At 45.5% G+C, this 27,390-nt stretch overlaps 1 long non-coding RNA gene across 2 annotated transcripts in view; it reads right to left on the reverse strand.

Annotated features, from left to right (window-relative positions):
• LOC144782690 (uncharacterized) overlaps positions 1-27,390 on the reverse strand; it is a 1,081,331-nt gene that overhangs the window by 113,079 nt on the left and 940,862 nt on the right. Inside the window, exon 5 of one of the 2 annotated variants that reach the window (XR_013601206.1) lies at positions 6,601-6,686. The exons of the other annotated variant lie outside the window; for it this stretch is intronic. This is a non-coding gene — a long non-coding RNA (uncharacterized LOC144782690). Of the gene's footprint in view, positions 1-6,600; positions 6,687-27,390 lie in introns of those variants that run through there. 2 annotated transcript variants of the gene reach the window in all.

Consider the following 27,390-nt stretch of genomic DNA (forward strand, 5'->3'; position numbering starts at 1 on the left):
CTCTGCTGGCCCCAGTAAGTCCTCCTGTTGTTGTTAACATTCATATATTTATTCCCTCCTTTTTGAATAATGTGGCATTGCCGTCTACCCGTTTTATATTATTTTTCCAAAATCCTCTTCAATCTATCCATTTCTAAATTTCTGTTATCCCTACATTATCCTATTTACTTATTTTCTATATTTCAAGTTTCTCTACTTAACTTCAAACTGTCTATAGTTACTAGTCTGTCTGTAGTTTCCTTTCTTCTGCTTTCCCTCTACCCTTTTGTGGAATCTCTAGTGATGGTACTTGTGCATCTAAAAGCAAAGAAGCAACAAGAACATCTGTGCAACATGGCATTCGTTGTGGTTCAATTATTAGTACAAACAAATATAATATAACTCAGTGTGTGGCCACACTTGTTAGTGTTATTGATATGTTTAGTAAATGCATTGCCTCAGTTTTAAAAACAAATCAACAATACAGTCTAGCCATTTGTGAGACCTTGACAACAACAAGAGCTTTCATGGTGTGTTGTTCAGTACACTCAGACAGGATAGTGCGTCACGTGGGATGCAGCATTCAGGGAGCTGACAAATGACAATGGATGGAAGCCATAAGCCAAGAGGAACAAAGGAAAGACATGCAGACATATGGCAAAAGCACACTAACTGCCACCACAAAAATGGCTGCCAGCCACATGGTCACTCACAACAACAACAAGAAGGAGGCCTGAAAAACAATGAACTCAAGCAAGCCTATATGGACACAGACTTTACAAAATGGCCCCTGGCCACATGGGGAGGCTCGCCAAGGCAAATGCTGGACCACTATTACAAAGACACTCACACACTGGCCAGACAAAGGAGGCATGCTAAACAACACATCTATAATGCAACTATACCAAAAACGAAAATCCAAAAGTCTAAAAAAAAAGTCTGCAAGTTACAAAAACCACACAAATCCAAAAAAGGCATTTATTTAACACACATAAAAAAGTGAAGACTTAAAAAAACACATTTTGCATCTCAATCCAATGCCATCCATGCCCTACATGATGTTTAAATTCAAAATACACCACAGAAAAAGTTGTTTGATGCACCCATGAGAAGCTCTGGGCCTCTTGGTTGGAAAACTCATTGGCAGACTACCCCACATAGTGAATCAATTCAAATTGATAATATTGGAAATGTATCAATTATGGGTTGCCCCTTCACTTCTAACCCTGTATATTTATTCACCTCATTATCCCTGATATCCTGACATGGAGTATCTGCGCTGTTGTTTAACCCTCCTCTACCAGACTTTACCTCTTTGTATCTTTGATGGCTCCATTTCTATGGTCTATTTGTTCTTAAAGAAGGGAGCCCCAGAAATGCTAAGAGCCACCCTGGAACCACAGATGGAGGCAGCAGTGGATGTGTTTGTGCATTGGTGTGGCTGGTTAGCTACTTTCAGGAACCTTTCTTCTGGAACGTTTCAGGGGATAACTGTATCCTCCCCTATTGTGGCCACCTGTGCATCCTATCTGGGTCTGCTTGAATGTTGCTAGGCTAGGTGAAAAGGTACAATGCTGTGGGATTGGTCTCATATTGGGTCATCTTCACTACTACTGTAAGAGGTTCTACTATGTTAGGTTGTATCTTAGACTTAATCCTACATAGCTATAGGTGGAGAAGACATTTTGCATTTTCGGAGGCTCCATCTTGTGACAAGTAAAGCCTGTCAGTGCCTACTGCATGCGGTATCAGTTAACCAAAGTAACATGAGCTGGCTGTTGTTATGGAATCCACAGTGGTCATGTGCTGATGCCACATGTTGTGTAAGAGGGTGCTATGTATTGCATGTGGAATGCTAGTGTTGGGTTTGGTTCAAATATAAGTGATGTTGGAGAGGTCCCTACCCAAGTGCAGTGATAGCTCCAGGGTATCCTCCATCAGATTAGGCAGTGCTTTGATGATGCATGGATGCAGAAACACCCATAGTGAACAGAGGTTTCATAGTGGTCCAACTGTATATAACTTATGCAACATTGAAAGTCTTGACATAACTTATGCAACATTGAAAGTGTTGGGACTGGATCCTGGGTAATCCTCCGGCAAATGGGAGTGTCTTTAGTCAAAAATGTGAGACAAAAGTTCACTGTAGAGTTCAATAGAGGGTTTTTCAGGAATACTTTGTGGAGGTGGACCCATGCATTTTTTCCTTTCCACCTTGAGGGTGGTTGGTGTTGTGAAGACTACTCAGTAGAAGCATCCAAATTTGGATTGCTTCCTCTTCCTTACAAAGTTGCTGATGTAGACTTTCTGTCCGGGTTGAGCTGCTTTATATTGTAGTTTGGCGGGGGTGCACTTGAAGCTCTGGTGGTAGACCTGCTTAGATAGGAATCTATCTGTTTTGGTTAGTTCAGAGAGGTGCACATGCATATCATCTGCTAGCGCTTGATAGCTAGCCTCGGGGCTCAACTTGGTCTTAGTTTTTGGTATGGGCATCCCCATCAATCTACCAGTCACTATCTGGTGTTTTGTGAGGTGGTGATCACTGATGGGTTTGTTTCTCAGCACAAACAAGGCTAGTAGCTTACAATGAAGTCATTTCTTATTAAAACTAGTGCACATCTTGCTTATTTTGTTTTACAACAGGTCGTTAAGCCTCTCAACAGTGCCATTGTATTGTGGGTGATACACAGCAGCCAGTTTATGTGTTATTTCTAAAAGGGTGGAGATGTGATTAAACATGGAGTTAACAAAGTGCTTTCTGTTATCTTACCAAATGAAGTCCGGTGGCCCCCCATCTGGGTATCACTTCCATGATAATGAATGTTGCCTCTGCCTTGGCATTGAAATACAGGCAAGGACCAGCTTTGATTCATCTAAAGTAGGAGCAAATTTCTACAATTAGGTATCTGTAGTTAGCACATCGATACTGTTGATAAAGTTGATGTGTGAAAGCCTGAAAGACCCCGTTGGTCTTGGAATGGCAGATGACAAAACCTTGAGTGCAGGATTGTGTGAGTACAATTGGCAGACTCTGTATTTGTTTAAGTGCATAGTCACCATTTTGGCATGGTTGGGGATTAACAAGATGTGTTGTAGATCAGCTATCATGTTGTCTCCTGCTGTGGGAAAGAACCTTAACAATGCGGGCATCACATCGCAATGCCATTGCAACGCAGTCGTTACAACAAGCGCGCTGTCACCACGCAATACAATTACTACATCAGTCATTACATCGACTTGCAGTAGATGGTGTCCTAACATTAGAAATAGTATAGCTTACTATTCCAACACATTCCCTGTTGTTACATAGGCTGGAGTTGGAATATAAAATTATACATTTCTAATGTCAGCGCGCCATCTACTGCAAGTCAATGTATTGACTTGCGTAGTAATGGCTTTGCATGGTAACCAAAGCAGTCGTTATAACGACTGTGTTCTAATAGCACCCGTGGTGATGACTCACGTTGTAACGAGTCATATTCCCTGCTGTATAGGCTGGTAAGTGTAATTGGAGAAATGCTGTGTGGACTAGGCTCTTAAGCATGATGGGTTTCCCGGTAGTGTGTCGGTATATGAGGTCATGTGCACTCAGTGTGCACCCTCTGCATATCCATCGCTCCTTCCGGTCACGCAATGCTGTTTCCAATAGCTCCCTCAAGTACAACTCTGCTGTCTCTAATTAGGGATTGCCCTGCAGGGGTTCTGTCTCTGGTACCTGTTGTAAAGGAAGCATGTGCTTCTCTTTGACGATTACACAAGCTGCCCTTTTTGTAAACTGATCGGCTAGTGCATTCCCCCAGGATGTGAAGTCCTTGCCGCAAGTGTGGGTGGCACACTTTACTACAGCCATGCACATAGGCAGGTCAGTGCATTAATTAGTAATTCTAGGAGATCCCTGTGTGCAATGGGTGCACCGTCTTATTTTACGAACCGCCACCTTTTCCACCTTCCTATGAAAGAGTGCATTGTGGTTGTGACATAGGCTGCATCTGACTAGATCATTACAGTTTTTCCCGTGCTTTGTGTAAGGGCTTTGATCAATGCTGTCAGTTCTGCTGCTTGTGCTGAAATGTGCTGAAGGAGGGTATACTGCACGGTTACCTGTAATGTTTCTAAGGGTGGGTAGCTACAGGCCATCACTACTGCTGCAACTATATGTCTTACCCCGGTCTTTTGATTCATTGTGGAGGTACTGACAATGAACAGTACCTCATTGTCTAGGATGGGATCCTCCTCTGTCGGGCTAATCCACTTGGGGGTAAATGTGGCACAATCATGGATCTCCTCCTCATCCTGAACCTCATGAGCTAAAAATTGTCTGGGTATACTAGAGGGCACCATATTATTTTTAATGATGGCCAGGAGAGCATCAGCTTGTAGCCAGAAACCTGTTGTGTGGTCAGGGTGCTCTTTTGAATTACTGCACCACTGTGTGTTCTGTATACATGACCTCGAGTAAGGGGGCAACAATTGTGCTGTTGTCAAAGACCTTCTATCGGTCATAGTTGCATAACTGTAAAAACCTTTACATACCTTTTTTTATTGTATATGGTGGCATAGCCCTGATAGAATCTGCATGTTCCAATGTGGTCTGTCAACCGGCCACTGATATAAGTTGACACAGATGCAGTACCTCCTGTTGCACATACTGCATCTTTCCCTTCTCTACTTTGCATCCTCTCTCACCAAGTGCAGTCAAGAGGGTTATTGTGTCCTACCAACATAGGTCCTCTGATGGACTGCAAATGAAGATGTTGTCTGCGTACTGTATCAGGGTGCTGTTTGATGTTGCTGCTTTCTCTGCAATTGTGGCCACAGCTGCTCTGACCTGGACTGCCTGCTCCCAGTATAGGAATTTCTTAGTGACCCCCTGGTTCTGTCCTAACCTCTTCCTATTTTCTTTCTTTTCCCTTCTTTCCTGCACTTGCTTTCTCTTCCACCTTATGACACATTGCTGCATGTAAGAAACTCCATTTGGGTCTACCCCTCTCATACCTGATACAATCCTTTGCCATAACCATGACCTCTAGCTCGAGTGACCCTCCTCTAGGACAGGACAGGTCACATTGTTTCCCCTACTTAGCCCAATTTGTCAGCATATCGCAGAATAGTCGTGCAAATATTTCTTCTTTGTCTCTGACTATGAGTTCCCACAGGGTCAGTTCGTAATTGTTAGGTGCTTGGGCCCGGCAGCGCCCACCCTTGTAGTTAGATTTTGGGACCATTTTCCTCACCCTCACTTCAGCAGGTGGGAGTGTACATTCTTTGCATCGCTGGCACTTGATGGGCTGAACGTGAAGGATGGGGTTCGAGCTTCAGGGAGCCTTAGCACTGAACTAGGGTAGTGCCTGGGTGTGCTGGCCTGTTAGGGCCTCGTGCCTAGGCCTAACAGCACGTTGTTCAGTAGGGGATCTTCCCACCCCTTCAACTGCTAGGTTGGTGTTTCCTAATGGGGGATTGCTGGCATCAGGGAGAGTAAATCCATGCCGGCATATAGTGGAGGAGGTGTAGAGGCTTTGCTTATTGTCTGTGGGTTAGGATTATCAGTCTGGGCATCTTCACAGATGGCCCACAGTTCCTATAGTGCCTCTCTCCTGTCCTTCTGTCCTGCATATTTTGTCTCTGTGTGTGTCCCTTCATAAAGCACTTTGAGACATTGAGAAAACACAATATTCAGACAAAATACAGTTGCATTAATCTACCAGCACCAAGTATCAAATCATCACAACATCAAATACCTCTCATCAATTTCAAAACTACAATAAGAAAAAAATGGATGGGGAAAAACTGATGACATTGTCAAAAAAACCTTAGCCCGCTCCTAGTGCATGCTATCCTGTGAGCAGGGAAAGCCCTGTGCGGTACACAGGAAGTGAGCCCAATAGACTGTCAATGTCAGCACAGGGACAAAGATAACAACAATTTTTTTCATGGAGAAAAGGAATACCTAGAAGAGCCATAGGCCCCTCTTGGCCAAATATAAGCCACACCTGATCTCCCAGGTCCAAATTGTGCCCTAACATCCAAATTGCACCACGTTTCGCACAAGAGGCTTAGCGGACCATCTATGTACCACCCAACAGTCCAAGCAAACAACACCTCTAACTTCTTTCAGATTCCATCTAGGTTTTAAGAAACCAGTAGTAATGAGAAAACCCTTTAGACTAAAAAATAATACGGCGGTGTCAGCCCTATACCACACCCGGGGCCCATGCAGTGAGACCTCAACTCTGTATCACACCCGGGACAAGCGTACCATCTGTTTTACGCACCAGCTGTCCAAGCGACAACTAATTCAAATTACCTAGCTTGCTGACTATCAAAAAAATGTGACCTGAACAAGAACGCCATCAAGGCCACCTTGCAACTTCACAGTTCAGGCACATAAAATACGCAACATGCCATAATTCTGTTAATGACAGGGCACTTAAGTTACATATTTAGGTGTCTTCCCTATTTTTGCCATACACCAAATGCTGGGGACAAGGTTCAGATGTGGTCTCTACCTTTCTGACTTTGGCTTCAGGACGGAACTCTGCCCCACGAATTCAGCAGAACTTCCAATCAATTGCGGCATCTACTCACCTTCCTTGGTGCACAGATGTGACTCTGTCGGGGCTGGTCCTGTTTCCTTTGGCTGCAGTCAGGCTTGAGGTACTACTCTTTTTTACCTGGTTTGCCAAAATGTTGCCCGTATATGAATTGACCTAAAAAAACAGAGACAAGAGGTGTTTGGCAAACCGAAACAGGTGGACAATTGAACAATTTGGCCCAGAGTACAGCTTACAGCAACGGGTCTGAGGACTGTCTCAAAGTGCAATCAATCTGAGTGATTTTGGGTGTCACAAAGTACATCCAACGATCCTTGTTTTTAAAACAATGCAAGCCTTGTCTGTGGAGTCGTAAATAATGGTAACAAATGCAGGTGGACCTCGACCTTGCGTGGGCACAATATGGGACAGTTGGTAATGCGTCCAGATGTCCGGCATGAGGGTCACATGATCATTGCATGTCTTGTGTGTGCTTTGTCCTGATGGACTGCGTGTTCCTAACTCCATGTGGGATCTGACTTTATCATCCTGTGGCTTTGGTGTCATCCCACATACAGATGACACACAATTGATCATTTTCATGGGCCCTAACCTGATTCCATTAAACTGAAATTCAGGGAATGTAAGAGAAATGACAAAAACCTCTTATTGGATGTCCCATAATTGCCTACAGCTCATCGGAGATACATTAGAAATTGTGCTGTTCAGTAAGGCCCATGACTACTGGATAGATGATGTGTGGCCATCTGAACTAGGCACCCAACCTCAAACCAAAAAGGTGGTCAAAAATGTAGTCATCCTAACTGATGGCAGCCTTTAAATGAGAGTGCATGTGAAATCTACATGTGGTATCTGAGACACAAGAAAAACGCTCATGCAGGTTTTGCAGTTAGCAACTTAGGGGGTCATTAGGATGGCGGACGGACTTAGTCCGCCCACCATCCTATCGGTTATTGGGACCGCCTGCCATAAGGTATTAGGATGCGCCCGCCACTGTGGCGGGCGCATCCTGCATTTTTAGCATTGTGGCAGCCGGTGCTCTCAGCACCATCCACCACAATGCTAAAAATGCACATATGCATTTGCATAAACAAAGCGGCAGGCACCGCGCGGTGCCTGCCGCTTTGTTTATGCAAATGCAGGGGGGTACCACAGGTACCCCCCGTGTGCACCCCCCAACTCTTCTTCACTCTGGGAGCCCGCAGGCCTTTCCGTGGCGGCATCGCTGCCACAGAAAGGCATCTAAACAAGCCCATGCTAATATGGCTGGCGGTGTCTATTAGACACCGCCACCATATTAGACCTTTTCCGCCCCAGTCGCAAGGCGACCGGGGTGGAAAAGCGGTGGACGGTCTTTCCGTCCGACGTGGCCCCCCCGCCATACTAATATGGCGGGGGTCATTTAGGTGAGGATGGCGGGTGGATTGCCCCCGCCAGGCCGGCGGTGGCTACCGGCAGCCTGGCGGGGGCAATCCGCCCGCCATCCTAATGGGCGCCTTAGACTATGGAAATGCCCTAATGGTAGTAGCTAATGAATCTCTCTTGTCAAGACTATAAGTGTTTCAGGATATTGCAGTCCATCTTGTTCTCAAGCACCCACCTTGCGCTTCCTCAGAACCTATTCACAGATCACTGAACTGGCTTCCTATTAGGAAGCAAGCTATTTTTAAGCTACTGTGCCTGGTACACAGATCTTCTTTAGGTAATGGGCTGACAAACTTTCAATTGATCAGCCTACCAGAAATCTTAGATCTAAGGACCAATTATTGTTCTGCTCATGCTGCATTTACACAGTCAGATATGGTTGTCAATCCTTTTATAAGCTCGGTCCTTTTCATTTGAACAGACCTCTGCTTCCCATTAGCTTTTGTTCTGAATTTGTCTATTTCAAAAAGCTACTTAAAACCTGGTTCTTTTGATCCCATTTCTTTTTCCCCGCTTTACGCTTGTTCTGCATTTCGGCGTCAACTTACCCCTTCAGGGGTGATTCGCTGCACTATATCAAGTTTTGGTAACATAACATATCATGGAATTCTGGGAATGTGTGCACCCCTCTGGCCATTTGAGCTATATTAGGGCCTATTTCCCTGGACCAATATGGTGTTGCTGCACTTATATGCGGGATGGACCAGAGTTTCCTGTTCACACAATTGTCTGCAGGCTTCTTGCCACCCAACCTGTGACCTGTCAATCAGTTACAGCAGGCCTACGTTGGAGAGCCCTCCTGATCACGTATTTCTGAGTTGGGGTTGATTGACGGTTAATGACGGGCAAATTTGTTAATAATGATGAGATTTGTTTGTGTACATGAGTGTACCACTTTAAGTATTGGCTTTGTTTTTATCAATATAAACATTTTAACAGACCGGACTAAGGAGGATTACCAATTTGACTGGTCCAGGCCTAGGGCAGGGTCATTTTTGCCAAAGGACATGACTATGGCAGAGGATTGCATTAGCTATGAGGGAAATCCCAGCTGGGACGTCCCCTGCATGCAGCACTGCCTCAGAAGGTGGGAGAGAAGACAATTCAAAGAAAGAAAGGAAGAGAGAGATAGCAAAAATAGATTGGGATGGGACTGGACAGCACAGCAACATTCCTGAGCTGAGAAAAGGTGGTCCTGGCCGGAACAGGTGTGGCCTCAATGGTGCAGAAAGCAGCAGCACCAATTGGGGTACAGCCGCAGAGATTCAGAAAGGATAAAGCACGTAGTAGCAGGATTCGAGGAAGTAGTAAAAATGACTCTCCAAGAAGGGACCTGGTCACAATCACCCCTTCTCTTTAAGAACTAGACAAAAAACAGGGTCAACACAGGTCAGTACTGCATCTGGTGGATAACACACACCCTACTATTCACAGTGGGTAGGTCTGAGAAAGACTAGTAGTTACAGTACTTGTGAATATTAAACCATACAGTTTCATATTAGATACAGATCAATGAAATCATGCCTAAGGAAAGGTATAGCCCCCTTATAAAAAAACACTGTGGTTATACAAGGGTTCTCTGGTACCATGACAAGGATTACCTTCACCGAACCTCTCATGCTAGAGGTAGGGGTGAAAAGTTATTGTATTTTCCCTCATCTCCGACTAACATACAAGGGCAAGACCTGATGACCAAGCTACAAATGTCCATACAATTTGCTGACGATGGGACTATAGCATGCTTCTCCCCTGGATCTCTTTCCCTAGAGTGAAGACCATTAAGTCACTCCCACATCATATGTACACAGGTAAAGACAATCCGCAACAATCAGACCCCCCCTAGCTGAGGCTGTCTTTGAATCTACAAATAATTTCTTTGAGTTGTGTGAACTTGCTTCGCAGTGTGCATGTCGCATGCACCACCTCTTAGTTCTGACAGCTAAACAGACAAGGACCTTGATAGCCAATAGGCTTTGTAAGGAGGAAGGGAGTCTGGACTGTGCCATGCGCTCAAAGCTAGGTCTTCTGGGATGAGGCAGGAAGCAAGGCTGAGGCACACAGGGGAAACGGTGATAGCAATCAGAGCATATTTGCCTCTAGGACCACCAAACGCAGCCTCTGCTGCCACCTTAGCACCTCCATGTGCAAGGAAGTGGCTTATACGAGGCTGTCTTGCACTATGTGATGCATTCTCCATGCATGAAGACCCCTTTCTGCTGCTGAATGTGGTACCCAAATGCGTAGCTATTGCAGAAAATGCTGCACATAAAATAGACAACCCCCCCCCCACAAGTAAGTGTCCATGCCGACCCCATAGGGAAGGAAGCAGAGCTTGAGATGGGCATGGAGTCACATGCACTACCCCACTCAGTGACCCACCAGAAAGACTTTCAAACAGGAGCAGGCCCAGAGACACACTGCTAAGTTGGTAAACACAAATTTGAAAGAGACCACCAGACAGTGAAGAGCCCATAATCTCCACAGCACACACAAAATCTGATAGGTTGTGATGCGCCGTATTGCGCCAACTCAGTTGGGAGGGGAAGTTTACCAGAACAACCAACTGTCCAGCCCATCAGCATCATACTGCGAATTTTGACATGTTCTTGACCCTAACACCGATCTCTTCATGCAGCAGTGTTTTTTCTTTCTTCCAAAATATCCAAAGCCTGTTCACTGGGTCATGCCCCATAAAAATAATGACATAAGTGTGCTTATGGTTAGAAGCCCCTAGCCACAGCTAGGAACCGCAAGTTGAAAAACCCTGAAAAAGATGTGGTCTGAGGAAGAGGAGGCCGCCTGGAAGAAGGGATCCAAATGTGCTCACACTGTATCAGGCCTAACAATCAGCCAACACACAAGGTATTACATACACCATCTGGAGAATGCGGTAAGCCCAATCTCATACACTACAAACAACACTAGAAGGAATACACAGGGCCACCGAACAGCTTTCCTACCACCTTTTTTTCATAAAAAATGAGACAAAAAATCATCTGAGATCTAGGGAGGCCCCCAAATGACCAACAAAAAGAGGCCCAAACTTGCCCAAAAAGAAGTCTCTTGAATAAGGGTGTAGGAAGGACATCTAGCACAATGAGGGTCACCTTGCATATCGCATGCCAAAACGTAGATTGGTATAAACATGACCTCAGGGCATGTTGCAGCCACCAACAACATGACCCCTCATTACACATCAACCCACGCATGTATAGGGCTATAGACAGCCTGCACAAACAATACCGCCATGAACATACTTGGAGAGAAGAGATGGAAATGCCCCTAGAACCATGGCAAAACTTGATACTATCCTAATGTTCACAAGATCATCCTGCTAAATCCATCAACAGTTGAACACCTAATTAGGTATGGGGTAGAGGGGGGCCTAACAACTCATAAAAATAACAATGCCCGACAAGGGCCTCCTGCCTGTGCCTCACTAAAATTGCGGAGTGTGAAGAACACACAAGTAAAAGTGCTCAGGAACCCCAAAGAAAAAATATTGACGAAGGCACATACAATAATGCAAAGTTTTTTTTAAATTAACCAATGAAGGTAACTCTTATCCAAAATGTCAGCAATCTAATGTCCAAGTGCACCAACTTTTCAGCGGCCACATGAGCACCCCGATAGGATTCACAGTGTGCGAATCGAGACTTACAAACTGTGTCATGAACCTTTTGTCTCAAACTTTTTAAACTAAAGAAACTCCTAATTAGCAGAGAACTACAGACATCTCCCTGTATTTATCCCACGGCCTGCAATGTTCAATAAGTCATGTATCACTGCACTTTTATGCAGCCTCCGTTTATTATGGATGCTGCTGCATCCATTCATCGCCAAGACTGGCCTTTTCATTGGAGTCTACCCAGGAACTATTACAGCACTTGCATAGGGACCTCTCTCATGTCACGTGCAATTACACTGAACCCAACACCGCATCCCACATGCACTACCTACACAGCACCCTCTTACACAAAACATGTTATCTGATACGGCATGCAGTAGATGCAGATACCTTTTACATATCCCAAGAGGTAGCCCTCGAAAAAGTTAAATGCCTACCTACAGAGCACCCTCTTACACAACACATAGTATCAGCACATGCCCACTGTGGGCTTAAAGACAGCCACGTCATGTTACAACTTTTTACTGCTACGGCATGCAGTAGATGCTGATAACCTTTACTTATCCCAAGAGGTAGCCCTTGAAAAAGTTAAATGCCTACCCCATCTATGTAGAATTAGAGCCAAAATACAGCCCAACAAGGTAGAACACCACAGAGTAGTAGGTAATCTGACCCAATACGAGACCAATCCAGCAACATTGTACCTTTTTATAAAACCTAGTGACATTTAAACTGAGCTAAATAGGATGCACAGGAGGAGCACCATAAAGGGAGGACACAGTTACAGCCCAAAACTTTCCAAAGAAGAGATACTTGGAGCAAGCAAAACCACAGAACTAGTGCACGCATATCTAGGGCAGTCTTCTTTAATAACAAATGGAATTCCAATCTAGGGCCATCCATTTTGATGATTCGAAAGGAAATGAGTCTCTTAGTGGAGGGTTTAACAAAAGCGTAGATACCCCAAGTTCGAAAATCTGGTAAACCGAGGTGGGTGGATACATATGGCTGGAAGGGAAGGGGCAATCCCTAATTACACACAAAATTAGACTGTATTCTTTGTGTTTCAGAAGTAAAGGGAATGAAAACTGAGGCACAATCCTGAACATTACGGACATGCAATGGGGCACCTCCACACTGATAGAGACCTTCTGGCACTGCGGTGAGTTTGCCAACACTCAGCTCAGCCCCAGATGGAGTGGTATTTGCTCCCTTATCATCATACACACCCCGAGCCTAGTCATTCCCAGAGAATAACTGCCGAATTTGTATGAACACACGCTTAAGAAGAAGATGACTGTTGCATCAGGCTCCTGAAAAAAACTACTGATTATTTTGCCTGTGCTCACTACAAGGACATTCCGGAAGAATTCACACTGTTCTCTGATGCCCAAATATAAGTGGGAGGATCCATACCTATCTTCACCTCACAGATGAAAGCAGACACCATCTGGTTGCAAACGACCAGAAGGGGAATGCTCAAGATGATCAACAGGACTGAGCTCGGCCTTAATTCGATAAAGGAAGAACTGAGAGCCATCTGCCTCATGGTGATGCAACATTACTATGTGTTAGACTTCATGACCACAATTGAGGGAGGGGTGTGCAGCGTGCACCAAGATCTGTACTTTCTGCTGAGTTTATCCCAGGAAATGACATGGATAATGGGACTCTGACTCTTGTCATCGAAGCACTGCACCACTTACAAAGAGACATGCATGAGGAGAGAGGTGCCCTAAAAAGCAGTGGGACTGCTTCTGGTTCTCCTGGCTTTCCCAGTGGCTGTCTGAACTATGCATGTTATTGCTGCCCATTTTCTTATGGCTGTTTGTTTTGTGGTTTCCTGCAATTGGGGGTTTCCTGCTATAAAAAAAACAGTCCTCAAATTGGGTAGAATACAAGTAACTAGGAAAATAGTAATATTCAAAACTGAAGGACAATAAAACAAAAATAATGTGACTAGAATACAGTATGGGTTGTTGAAAATTGAACTAGAGGGAGGAATGCTAATATTGAGCAAGTTGATGTCAATGGTAATAATGATACATTCACATGTAAGAAAGAAACACATTATACATGCAGTGATCGCGCATCCCTCATGCCAGATGTCTGGCCACACTAGCCCCCATTGTGTCCACGAAAGATAGGGGACCACCAGCATTTGTTATCAGGGACATACCTCAGACCAGCTTCTGAGACTGTACTCCTTGCCAAAGTGTTTAATAAAACAAACTTTCCTGTTTTACCAAGCGCCTTTTGTCTTTTATATTCAAGGTAAATTCATATTCAGCAAAATGCAAAGAGTTTCATACATTAGGAATAGAAAATTCCTAATTTGCAGCAAATTGTAATTATGTTACCACCATTCCTATTGTCGTACATGTAGGACCAGAGACATCATGCATTTAGCTCCTCACAAACAGACCGATTCGCAGAATCGGCCCATTTGCGATAACAAAAAATGCATTTCTGATGCAGCAAACCCAATTTTGGGATTTGGTAACCTGGAAGGGGCATGTTTAGGGCATCCCTTCCAAATAGCAGATCCTAACAGTATGCATGAATGCTTTGTGACAGTGAATGCGGTTTCAAAGCATTCGCATTTTACCACCTACTTCAAGTAGGTCGTAACCCTATTGTAAATCCTACGGACCAATGCCTGCTCTTCAAAAATGAAAAAATGAAAAGAAAACTTCTTTTTGTAAAGCATCTAGTGTTCCTTTATGGAAAACGGGCTGCTTAACCAAAAAAGATTGCTTTATTTGAAAGCAATCATAGACATGGTGGTCAAATTGCGACCTACCTCATTAATATTCATGAGGTAGGTAATTTGCGATCCCCTAGGAATCGCTATAAGTGTTAAACACACTTTCATGCATTCAGTTTTGCCATTTTCTATTTGCAAATAGCAAAGATTCGCAGGTAGGAAATCGCAAAACAGGGCCTTCATGCATCTGACCCCTAGCCCTTGGATTTCTCTCAGCATAACTAAAACGTCTCTTTCAGGTTGAAATATTTTACATGTGTATTACAATGTTTCTGTTCTTGAAGCCTGGAATTACGAAATTCTTTGCAGAGTATATTAAACAAATGGCATGGTTTGACAAGTTTGTTGTTCTCAATAGAAATGTAGAAAGATACTTGTATATTAAATTGCAGTTGTCTTTGAAGCATTATTCTAAGACACAATCAGCTATATGGAATATGGCTTCTCTATTAACTCCCTTGTGTTTTAGCAAAACAGGTATTCTATCTTTTAAGGTAGCTGACGTAGGTGCCATCATATGAGTATAAGTGACTTGTTCCTAAGAGCTTGGTATTCTCCACATCCTAAGGCCAGAAAGTTTGTTTACATCTTGATGTCCATGGCTCAGGCATTTCTACATCAGAGGCTTATCAGTAGATAGCAGTGCAACTTCCAATTCTCATACAACAGTTAAATAAAATTTTCAAGAGTAAAAAATGAGAAGTCCTACTTTCTCCTAGAAATAATGAAAGAAAGACATTTTCTATAATATGGTCCAAACCTTATCAATCAACTAGAATTGACTCATCAATTAAATTGAATTTCATTCTATTGTTCTTCGAATTTTGGATGATCTGTGATCCCTAAAACATTCCTCATTATTTAAGTCATGTGTCGTCACTCTAACCGATTATTACTGGCATCATTTTGATTCTCCCTATTTTTTGAAGTTGAGAATTTGTATGTGACATTTATTTGTGAAACTCTCTACATTCAGATTCTTTTTAAATTCAAATTCAAAAAATGTGTTTACCTCACCTTCATATAAATGGGAGACTTGACCTGATCTATTGGGTATCCTGTTAAAAAAAAAGTGATTAATAAAACCACAAGCTTTGCAATACATGATCCAATGTGAAGCAGCATCAATGGTGCATTGGAAAGACATACCGTTTTTGCTTTGGGGGCCCGTTGTGGGCCCCCCATGGTGAAGAGGGGTTGGGTTGTGCATTTAAGCACCGCCCGCCGCAATGTTAAAAATGCAGGATGCACCCGCCACTGTGGCGGGTGCATCCTAATTCGAGGCACAGGACCTACGCTCTTATGGTGGACGGTCCCTGCCCACGACAGGATGACACCCCTGGTCTATATTCACCACCGAAATACACCACCGATGGTCTGACGGAGTAAGGCCTCCTGATGAAACCCACACTAGAATCAGACAATCTCAGCAGCTACTAGCTTATCCCTCATCCACTCTCCATCAACTTATCATTATAAAAATGTTCTATATAAACTCCAAGATCATATAAATTTCATTTATTGGTCATAAAGCTAAAGTTCTATCAAGCTACCAATCTGCTTTCACATCATGCTACAATTACCTTAGACATGATAGACAACTCCCTACTAAACACAGACAATGGGGGCACCGTTCTCTTCTTGAAATTATTGAATCACTCGGCTGACTTCAACATTTTTAAACATCCCATATGCATTGGTATCCTGATATCTTTAATGGGATTCACTGACAATGTTCTTTACTGGTTCTCCTTCTACCTATACAACTGACCCCAGTTTGTTTACCTAGGCTCCTCCAGCTACACGACAATCCCACTGGCAGAGTTCTCCAGGGTATCTTCTTTCCCCTCATTTAATCACTACATGGACCCAATTTGGGGCTCAATTCACCTGTTCAGTATTGTCCTAACCAAACCAAAATGGAATTGTTACTATTCACCATAACTTGTCCATTCCTAACTCAACATCATATACCTGGAAGAATTTGAACCACAGTTTTCATCCAATGTCAAGCCACTTAGATTCATCCTAGATATGGATCTCTTGCTCAAGGAACACATCACCATGAAAATAAATACAGCCTGGTACTAAAGAAAGTGAAACTGTTCCTCTGAGAATATGACTGGAGACCTGTAGTTCAAGCCCTCAGACCTTGCATCTGGATGTTGACAATGATCTTTACATCAAAGCACGCCTCATCAAGGAGCGGATTACATATGATCCAATCGGGAAACATCGTTTACAATGCAGGCATCACAACGCAATGCTTTTATAATGCAACTTTTAAAATGTAGGATTTCACAACACATACTTCAACTACGCATATGTAGGTAGAACGCATGCTTTTACAACACATTGGTAAGTATAGTATGGTAAGTTTTTGTTTTAATTTTTATACTATAGAAGTTGAAAAATGTAAGTGATAATTAGTTACAAAATATAAAAAATAATATATAGATAGTTATATTTTAGATTTTATGTTTGTTGATGATAATACATTTCTTTTGGGAATAGTTAATTATGAGTAAATTAATACTCAGGTATTCCTTTTAATGCTAATGTTGAAATTAATATGGAAATAATTTTAGACAAAATGTATATTATTATAGTATATAAAAAATAAGACTCAGGTATTAAGTTTAATTGGAATGTTGAAATTAATATGGAAAAAGATTTAGAAAATGTTTTTATTATTATAGTATATAAAAATGTATATACACATATTAATTTAGTTGCTACATATAATATTTTAGGGAAATATGTTTCATTTTTATTTTAAGGTGTAGGCTAAAGTTTTTAGTAAATTAATACTCAGGTATTATTACACATGATAATATTACAATTAATATGGATATATTTATAGAAATATTTATTAGGATATAAAAAATATCCATGTATTAATTATGAAGGTAAATATTTAATTTTGATGTAAAAATTAATTTTTTGATATGTAGTTTATTAAAAATAATTACGTTATTTATATTTCGGTTTATATACATTTTTTATATTATCTATTTGTAATGTAAAATGTTTTTATTGTTAAAAGACAATTGTTATTTATGCAATATAATTAACAATGTACCACATATGTAAGGAAATAATAAAAATATAATACAATTATTATGTATATATATCTTACGTTTTTAATAAGACAAAAATATATATTTTTTAATTTAGAATACACATTAATAAACATTTAGAATGATATAGAAAACAGGTAAGTTTGTATTCATATTTTTATATTGATAATTCAACTTTTTTAGAATAGTTGTAAAAAATTCACAAAAAAATATAAGCAAATCAAGTATATATGATTATATTTTATAAGAAATATTTGTACATTTTATTAAGTATAGTAACATTTTATAATACACTTTTTAACAAGTTTCTCACACTTTTCCATTGTTTTCAATGAGACAAATTGTCCTTTTTTTCATTTTTACAGAAATATTTGACATCGACGCATAGATGTGAGTTTCATCATTACAGAGAGCATAGCTGGAGAGAAAAGAAGCAAGGGAGAGCTGCGTTAAGGTAAGATACATTTACGTTATTAAAATTCATAGTGTAGTGGTATTGTTTATTGTAAGGAAAGAGGAGGGAGGTATATTTAGTTAGTAAATGTTTTTTACGTAGGTTTGTTGTGTTTTCACAAATTGATTTCCGCCATTACATGTTGCAGTAATAGGCCCAAGTTGGGTCTTGTTTTTTTCTAGAATACTTTTGGTTAGTTAGGTACTTGATGTTATATTAATATATTAAGCATTTAATTTAACAAAATTCTTTGTAAATGGGTACATTTTTTGTTTAGAGGTAAGTTGTTTAATAAGTAACACATTTGTATTATATTCGCGGTTAGATGTATTTATACATTGTTTAAAATGTAATATCTTTTGTATGTGCTAATAACTTATTTTCTACAGGATTTTGGATTTAGATGGATTGATTTTTTGGAAATTTGTGGTGTTTTTTGATATTTCAAAAAAACAGACTTTTAGTATTTTTTGTTTGGGTTTACTTACGTTGGATTTCTAAGGATTTAAAAAAGTATTTGGATTAGGATTATCATTGGATAGCATTGTTGGATTTTGTTGCATTTTTTGAACATACACAAAAATATTTTCGGAATTTTTTTATTGGGTGCGTTTTTTGATGTATACACTGATATAGGGGTCGATTAGGATGGCGGACGGAAACGGGTTCCGTCCGCCAAGGACGCAGCCAAGATACACCCGACCGCTCCGCGGAGAAACCACCGTTGCGATTAGGATATTAATGCCATGAAACTCCGTCCGCGGCAGACGGAGTACATCAAACCCCATCCGCGGCGGACGGAGTACACCTCAGACCGCCGCAAGCGGACGGAACCTAAGAAACTCCGTCCGCGGCGGACGATCATGACCGCGGGAACAGGCACAGCCACCGCAATACCTGCGGATGCTCCGTTCCCGTGATTAGGATCACGCCGCCAGTCCCACGGAACTCACCTCCATCCACGACCGCTGCGGAAACAATGCAACGAGAAACCCAGCATCCCAGCAGAAGGACAACACGGACACCATCCCTACCGTCAAACCAATTTACAAACGGCAGACGTAAGTAAATACAAAACACACTACACAGGACACCCACCCACCTGAAACACCCACACAAATCACAAGCCACAATGACAAACCCACAAGCACCTACTATTCCACACTAGTCAACACACCCACCTAGCACCTGACTGCCATCAACCATTGGGACACAACAACGACACAGACTATAAAATTACGCCCACCCACTACCACAATCCTTTGAATCACAGCATAGCTGCTAGCAATAGGGCCAAGACGACTGACAGCAGAGACAAATAGCACACATACAACCACCACCCAAACACACCCACCACACAAACACCCACCACACCATTCCTACACACCACACACCTGCACCTCCCAAAACAATCAAGCCACATCTTGAGCACCACACCCCATGGCACCCCAAAAAAAAACCAAATTCACGGAGACAGAGTTGAAGGTCATGGTGGATGAAATCATCCGTGTTGAACCCCACTTATTCGGGACACTAGTCCAGCAGACCACCGTGGCCCAGAAAAATCACATGTGGGACAGGATAGTAACTCGGGTGAATGCGTCCGGGACCGTGCCAAGGACAAAGCACGAGATCCAGAGGCGGTGGCATGACCTAAAAACCAGGGTCAAAGGCATCCATGCTAAAAACCATCTGCGAGCACATCATACTGGCGGCGGCACACCACCGGAGCCCATACCCTATACTGATTGGGAGGAAAAGGTGCTGGGCATACTGCACCCAGAGAGCATGGAAGGAATTGAGGAAGGAGAAGAGGCTGGTAAGTACAAACCAAGCACCACGAGCACATAGACATGGCCTGGCTCACACAACTGAGAAGAAAAAGCTCCCAGGCTCCAACCCATGCATGTGGGCTACATACTCACCAAAATGTAAAGGACTCCCAACAGGCCCCCATGTCCACAGGGAGGGTGGTGGTGGGTGGGGTGTGAGAGAGGTCACAACTACAACTCCCAACAGGCCCCCATGTCCACAGGGAGGGTGGTGGTGGTGTGTGGGGTGTGTGAGAGACCAGCACTACAACCCCCAACAGGCCCCCATGTCCACAGGGAGGGTGGTGGTGTGTGGGGTGTGTGCGAGAGGTCACAACTACAACCCCCAACAGGCCCCCATGTCCACAGGGAGGGTGGTGGTGGGTGGGGTGTGTGAGAGACCAGCACTACAACTCCCAACAGGCCCCCATGTCCACAGGGAGGGTGGTGGTGTGTGGGGTGTGTGCAAGAGGTCACAACTACAACCCCCAACAGGCCCCCATGTCCACAGGGAGGGTGGTGGTGGTGTGTGGGGTGTGTGAGAGACCAGCACTACAACTCCCAACAGGCCCCCATGTCCACAGGGAGGGTGGTGGTGGGTGGGGTGTGTGCGAGAGGTCACAACTACAACTCCCAACAGGCCCCCATGACCACAGGGAGGGTGGTGGTGGTGTGTGGGGTGTGTGAGAGACCAGCACTACAACTCCCAACAGGCCCCCATGTCCACAGGGAGGGTGGTGGTGGGTGGGGTGTGTGCGAGAGGTCACAACTACAACTCCCAACAGGCCCCCATGTCCACAGGGAGGGTGGTGGTGGTGTGTGGAGTGTGTGAGAGACCAGCACTACAACTCCCAACAGGCCCCCATGTCCACAGGGAGGGTGTTGGTGGGTGGGGTGTGTGAGAGAGGTCACAACTACAACTCCCAACAGGCCCCCATGTCCACAGGGAGGGTGTTGGTGGGTGGGGTGTGTGAGAGAGGTCACAACTACAACTCCCAACAGGCCCCCATGTCCACAGGGAGGGTGGTGGTGTGTGGGGTGTGTGCGAGAGGTCACAACTACAACTCCCAACAGGCCCCCATGTCCACAGGGAGGGTGGTGGTGGGTGGGGTGTGTGAGAGACCAGCACTACAACTCCCAACAGGCCCCCATGTCCACAGGGAGGGTGGTGGTGGTGTGTGGGGTGTGTGCGAGAGGACACTGAAAAGTAATGTATGTCAATCAAAACATGTCATGTCCAAAGTATTGATCATCAAAATCTTTTCCCACAGGTGATCGCAATTTGACTGGTGAAACCAGCAACCCGCCGCCACACTCTCCTCACTCACATCCAGGACTCTCTTGTGACGATGCCACAGCCAGCTCCGGTGCGGAGGAGGGAGCGGGCCAATGCACACAGCCAGGGCCATCTGGCTCACTGGAAATCCCTGCCTCAACAACCGTGGCCTGTGTCACTCCTGCAACACCTGCCACAGTGAGCTGTAGACCCACCACCACCACCACCACCATTACCACCACTCCTGCCTGTGCCACCCTGCCTGACCCACCGCAAGACGCAGGGCCATCAACATCCCAGGCAAGCAGGGAGAGTGAACGGGAAAGGAGAGAGCCGAGACAACATCCCCGAAGCAGGAGTACCTCACTCCGGCGAGCTGGGGAAGGACACCCACCCCATCCAGCTGCTGAGACACTGGAAGCCCTCGGCAGAGTCCAGGCTTCCTATGACCGTGGGCAGGGACATGCTGATCCTGCCCACCAGGACTCGGTTGATAACACCAATGTGTTGCGGTCCATTGACAGCCGCCTTGGCCAAATAGTGGACCTCCTGGGCCAGCACACATCACTGTGGAGGGTATGGTTAGACCGCAACACCCCCCCGCCCCCCCTCAACCAAGTGTCCAGCCGCCACGGTCTGCAACACCACCGCCACCGCCACCTGTGCCCCTGGACATGGATGTGGCCCCTGAGCAACCTGCCCCACAAGCTGACTCCGTAGCGCCTCCAAGACGGAGGGGCCGTCCGAGGCTGGATGGAGCTGAGAGCAGTGGGGATGCTCCATCTACACGCTCAAAGAGGGGCCGACAATGACTGTAACACTGCCTGAGGCTGCCATCCACCCGCAAACTATCCTGTACCACTACGCCAAGTATTGGCACAGGTCTGCTGGACTAGCCCGACATCACCCAATGTGGTGTCAGCACGGACATTTCATCTACCATGACCTTCAACTCACACTCCCCCACCCAACACTTACTTGTATATATCCACCAGCACCAATGCACAACCTGTAAATACATTTCACTTACACACTCAATGATGTGTTGCCTGTTTATTCACATGATTGTCTCAGAAACAGACCTGACCAGGTGCAGGGAACCATGTCGTACAGAATTCTGTCGCTGTGGGAGTGACCTAGGGAAAATCAGAGACAGCAAACACACGTCAGGTAAGTGAATCACACCCATCACAACACACAGCAGTGCAAAATTCCGCAAACCACACACATCACAAATTCAGTGGATGAGAGGACACACATCATGGAGACTTGCATGTCCAGAGAAATAAACCCACATACATGCAAACATAACATACCATAACAGGCAGCTGATGGACACCACATCCACACACCACCAGCAAACATACATAACGCATTGTCAACCGGCACAGGAGGTAGTCACTCACATTCAAGGGAAATAGCGATCAATGAGCTGACGCCTCTGGTCCACACCTTCCTCCTCACCACTATCCTCATCAGTCGACATGGGTGGGATGGGAGGCCGAGGAACTTGTTGGTTTTCAGGGTCCAAGATCAGTTCAATGTTATTGCGCACTGCCAGGTTGTGGAGCATGCAGCAGGCAATCACGATCCTGCTTACTTTGCCTGGTGAGTAAGGCAGGGCCCCTCCGGTCTTATCCAGGCACCGAAACCTGGATTTTAGCAGTCCAAAAGTACGTTCCACCACTCTACGTGTCCTTCCATGGGCATCATTGTAGCGCATTTCACCCGCTGTAGTAGGATTACGTATGGGACTCAGGAGCCAGGGCCGGTTTGGGTATGCCGAGTCGCCTATGTAGGGGGATGACAGACACAAATTTCACAACCAGAATTGGTGGGTACCCCATGCCACACAGAAATCACAAATGTCCCCACAGCATACTCACCAACAAGCCACGCGTGTCCTGGATGCAGATTTGCCATCAGTTGGGGGACAATGCTGCTCTGCATGATGTGGGAGTCATGTGCGGAGCCTGGAAATCTTGCACACACATGGGAGATGATGTTGTCGGCCAGGCACACCACCTGCACGTTGAGCGAATGAAAGTGCTTGCGATTCCTATATACCAGCTCGGGTGCCCGTGGTGGAATGAGAGCGATATGTGTGCCATCAATTGAACCCACTACGTGTGGTATCTGACCCAGTGCATAGAAGTCTGCTTTGACAGCTGCCAACTCTGCCGGCCGTGGGAAATGGATGTAGTCATCCTTGTACAGCATCATGGCTTTTAGAACATCCCGAAGTACCATGCTGAACATGGACTGTGACATCCCCCCGCATGTCCAACTGTGTACTGAAAGGTGCCAGTAGCAAAAAAATGTAGTGCCGCCATCACCTTAGCTGTGGGTGTAATGGAACCAGGATACGTCCTTCGTGGCTGCAGATGAGGAGACAATTGGTCTACAAGCTCCATCAATCGACCTCGATCGAGCCGGAATTTCCTGATCACCTCCTCGTCAACCATATCCTCCAGCACAGTGTATGTGCGATGGACATTTGGAGCCCTCCTGTGTGGGAGTAGATGTAATATAAGTCAACTTACAAACAACGCATGTCTTTGCAACTCCATCACATGTAAGCCAACACTAGCAAGAAGATAAATGTTGTGGACAATAGTCATATGTGTGACATCTCAGAAAGTAATGACAATACGGAGTGCCCTATGAACAATGTGCAGCCACTAGCAACATGAAGTGTGTCAACATGTACAATGCAACTTAGTCTCATGTCAACATTACTGCCAACAAGACATGTGTAAGGACCCAAATGTGTAAAAGCCTCATCACAGACACACATGCACGTGCAGACACTAAACGATTCTGCTACACACACTCCATGTCATCATGCACCAATGGCAACACTGACAATGGTGAGCATCCGCTCATAACATGCATGGTCAAACAACAGGCAACACACATACACAGAATGCATGTGTACCCCCACCATTGTATTAGCACACATAAACTACACACTGTCAACAGATTCTGACTGTGGCGAGACAGGCCTGATGTACAGTGTAGATGTGAAGTATTTGCAATGTGTGTAGGGAAATACAAGACATCAACACGTTGACATGCACATGTGTAGCACATTGTGTGCACATCAATGGGCATAGTATGAACACACATGATATAGTGCATTACATATGCAGTGTCGCCAACACGGTCACAACCCTTATAATGCATTAGCGGACTATACAGCACGGTGCAGCGGTCCAAATAATAACATCATTGGCGCCGCTATGGCGGTGCACTGCTTCCGCGATTTAAAAATGGGCATACGCGGCCCGCGTTCCCTCTTCCCATTGGCTGCATTTGCACGGACCGTCACGGACACACATCGGCAACCGCAAGTGCGCACTTCCGCGACGGTTGCATCATTTGCAACAATGTTCAATCAGTGGCGCCACCATGGCGGTGCACGCCTTCCGCGGGGGAGGTGCTGGCCAACACATACTTGTAATTATGGATACCGAAATGGCAGGTCAGGACCCCCCTTACAGTCACGTTGCATCATCCACCGTACACCGGCCGTGGCAGGCCCGGTGCACAACCGCCGTGCCAGGCATGTCACCCACCGCCGTGCCAGGCCCGTCACCCACCGCCGTGCAAGGCATGTCACCCACCGCCGGGCCAGGCCCGATGCACAACCGCCGTGCCAGGCATGTCTGAACTGGGGTGGCAGAGTGGGCTAAAGAACGGTGATGGATTAAACCCAGATCTTTTGACTGGGTGTGAGTGTTTGATTGGTTCAGATGCTCCGTCCATCACCACCCCCTTTTGTACCGCTTTTGGCTGCAATAAGTGTGGCAGGGTATGCTCAGATGTGAGTCCCTTGCTCACTTTGCCACTGGATTCAAGCAAGCCGGGCTGAAGACGGCTGTAATGCCAGAAACCAGTCCTCGGAAGCTTGTTTCCAGTCCACTGAAGGCATGGCTTGGCTGTTCGGGCTGGACTGTTCCCATGAGGCACAGGGTCAGACTGATTTGCATATAGCCATGTCTGAACTGGGTGGCAGAGTGGGCTAAAGAACGGTGATGGGTTAAACCCAGATCTTTTGACTGGGTGTGAGTGTTTGATTGGTTTAGATGCTCCGTCCATCACCACCCCCTTTTGTACCGCTTTTGGACGCCATAAGTGTGGCAGGGTATGCTCAGACTCGAGTCCCTTGCTCACTCTGCCACTGGATTCAAGCAAGCCGGGCTGAAGACGGCTGTAATGCCAGAAACCGGTCCTCGGAAAATTGTTTCCGGTCCAGGGAAGGCATGGCTTGGCAGTTCGGGCTGGACTGTTCCCATGAGGCACAGGGTCAGACTGATTTGCATATAGCCATGTCTGAACTGGGGAGCAGAGTGGGCTAAAGAACCGTGATGGATTAAACCCAGATCTTTTGAGTGGGTGTGAGTGTTTGATTGGTTCAGATGCTCCGTCCATCACCACCTCCTTTTGTACCGCTTTTGGTCGCCATAAGTGTGGCAGGGTATGCTCAGACGTGAGTCCCTTGCTCACTCTGCCACTGGATTGAAGCAAGCCGGGCTGAAGACGGCTGTAATGCCAGAAACCGGTCCTCGGAAGCTTGTTTCCGGTCCAGGGAAGGCATGGCTTGGCAGTTCGGGCTGGACTGTTCCCATGAGGCACAGGGTCAGACTGATTTGCATATAGCCATGTCTGAACTGGGGTGGCAGAGTGGGCTAAAGAACGGTGATGGATTAAACCCAGATCTTTTGACTGGGTGTGAGTGTTTGATTGGTTCAGATGCTCCGTCTATCACCACCCCCTTTTATACCGCTTTTGGCCGCCATAAGTGTGGCATGGTATGCTCAGACGTGAGTCCCTTGCTCACTTTGCCACTGGATTCAAGCAAGCCTGGCTGAAGACGGCTGTAATGCCAGAAACCGGTCCTCGGAAGCTTGTTTCCGGTCCAGGGAAGGCATGGCTTGGCAGTTCGGGCTGGACTGTTCCCATGAGGCACAGGGTCAGACTGATTTGCATATAGCCATGTCTGAACTGGGGTGGCAGAGTGGGCTAAAGAACGGTGATGGATTAAACCCAGATCTTTTGACTGGGTGTGAGTGTTTGATTGGTTCAGATGCTCCGTCCATCACCACCCCCTTTTGTACCGCTTTTGGACGCCATAAGTGTGGCAGGGTATGCTCAGACTCGAGTCCCTTGCTCACTCTGCCACTGGATTCAAGCAAGCCGGGCTGAAGACGGCTGTAATGCCAGAAACCGGTCCTCGGAAGCTTGTTTCCGGTCCAGGGAAGGCATGGCTTGGCAGTTCGGGCTGGACTGTTCCCATGAGGCACAGGGTCAGACTGATTTGCATATAGCCATGTCTGAACTGAGGTGGCAGAGTGGTTCTAAAGAACGGTGATGGATTAAACTCAGATCTTTTGACTGGGTGTGAGTGTTTGATTGGTTCAGATGCTCCGTCCATCACCACCCCCTTTTGTACCGCTTTTGGCCGCCATATGTGTGGCAGGGTATGCTCAGACGTGAGTCCCTTGCTCACTTTGCCACTGGATTCAAGCAAGCCGGGCTGAAGACGGTGCCAGAAACCGGTCCTCGGAAGCTTGCTTCCGGTCCAGGGAAGGCATGGCTTGGCAGTTCGGGCTGGACTGTTCCTATGAGGCACATGGTCAGACTGATTTGCATATAGCCATGTCTGAACTAGGGTGGCAGAGTGGGCTAAAGAACGGTGATGGATTAAACCCAGATCTTTTGACTGGGTGTGAGTGTTTGATTGGTTCAGATGCTCCGTCTATCACCACCCCCTTTTGTACCGCTTTTGGCCGCCATAAGTGTGGCAGGGTATGCTCAGACGTGGGTCCCTTGCTCACTTTGCCACTGGATTCAAGCAACCCGGGCTGAAGACGGCTGTAATGCCAGAAACCGGTCCTCGGAAGCTTGTTTCCGGTCCAGGGAAGGAATGGCTTGGCAGTTCGGGCTGGACTGTTCCCATGAGGCACAGGGTCAGACTGATTTGCATATAGCCATGTCTGAACTGGGGTGGCAGAGTGGGCTAAAGAACGGTGATGGATTAAACCCAGATCTTTTGACTGGGTGTGAGTGTTTGATTGGTTCAGATGCTCCGTCCATCACCACCCCCTTTTGTACCGCTTTTGGCCGCCATAAGTGTGGCAGGGTATGCTCAGACATGAGTCCCTTGCTCACTTTGCCTCTGGATTCAAGCAAGCCGGGCTGAAGATGGCTGTAATGCCAGAAACCGGTCCTCGGAAGCTTGTTTCCGGTCCAGGGATGGCATGGCTTGGCAGTTCGGGATCGACTGTTCCCATGAGGCACAGGGTCAGACTGATTTGCATATAGCCATGTCTGAACTGGGGTGGCAGAGTGGGCTAAAGAACGGTGATGGATTAAACCCAGATCTTTTGACTGGGTGTGAGTGTTTGATTGGTTCA

Source organism: Lissotriton helveticus, chromosome 9 (genome assembly GCF_964261635.1).
Source record: "Lissotriton helveticus chromosome 9, aLisHel1.1, whole genome shotgun sequence".
Lineage (NCBI taxonomy): Eukaryota > Metazoa > Chordata > Amphibia > Caudata > Salamandridae > Lissotriton > Lissotriton helveticus.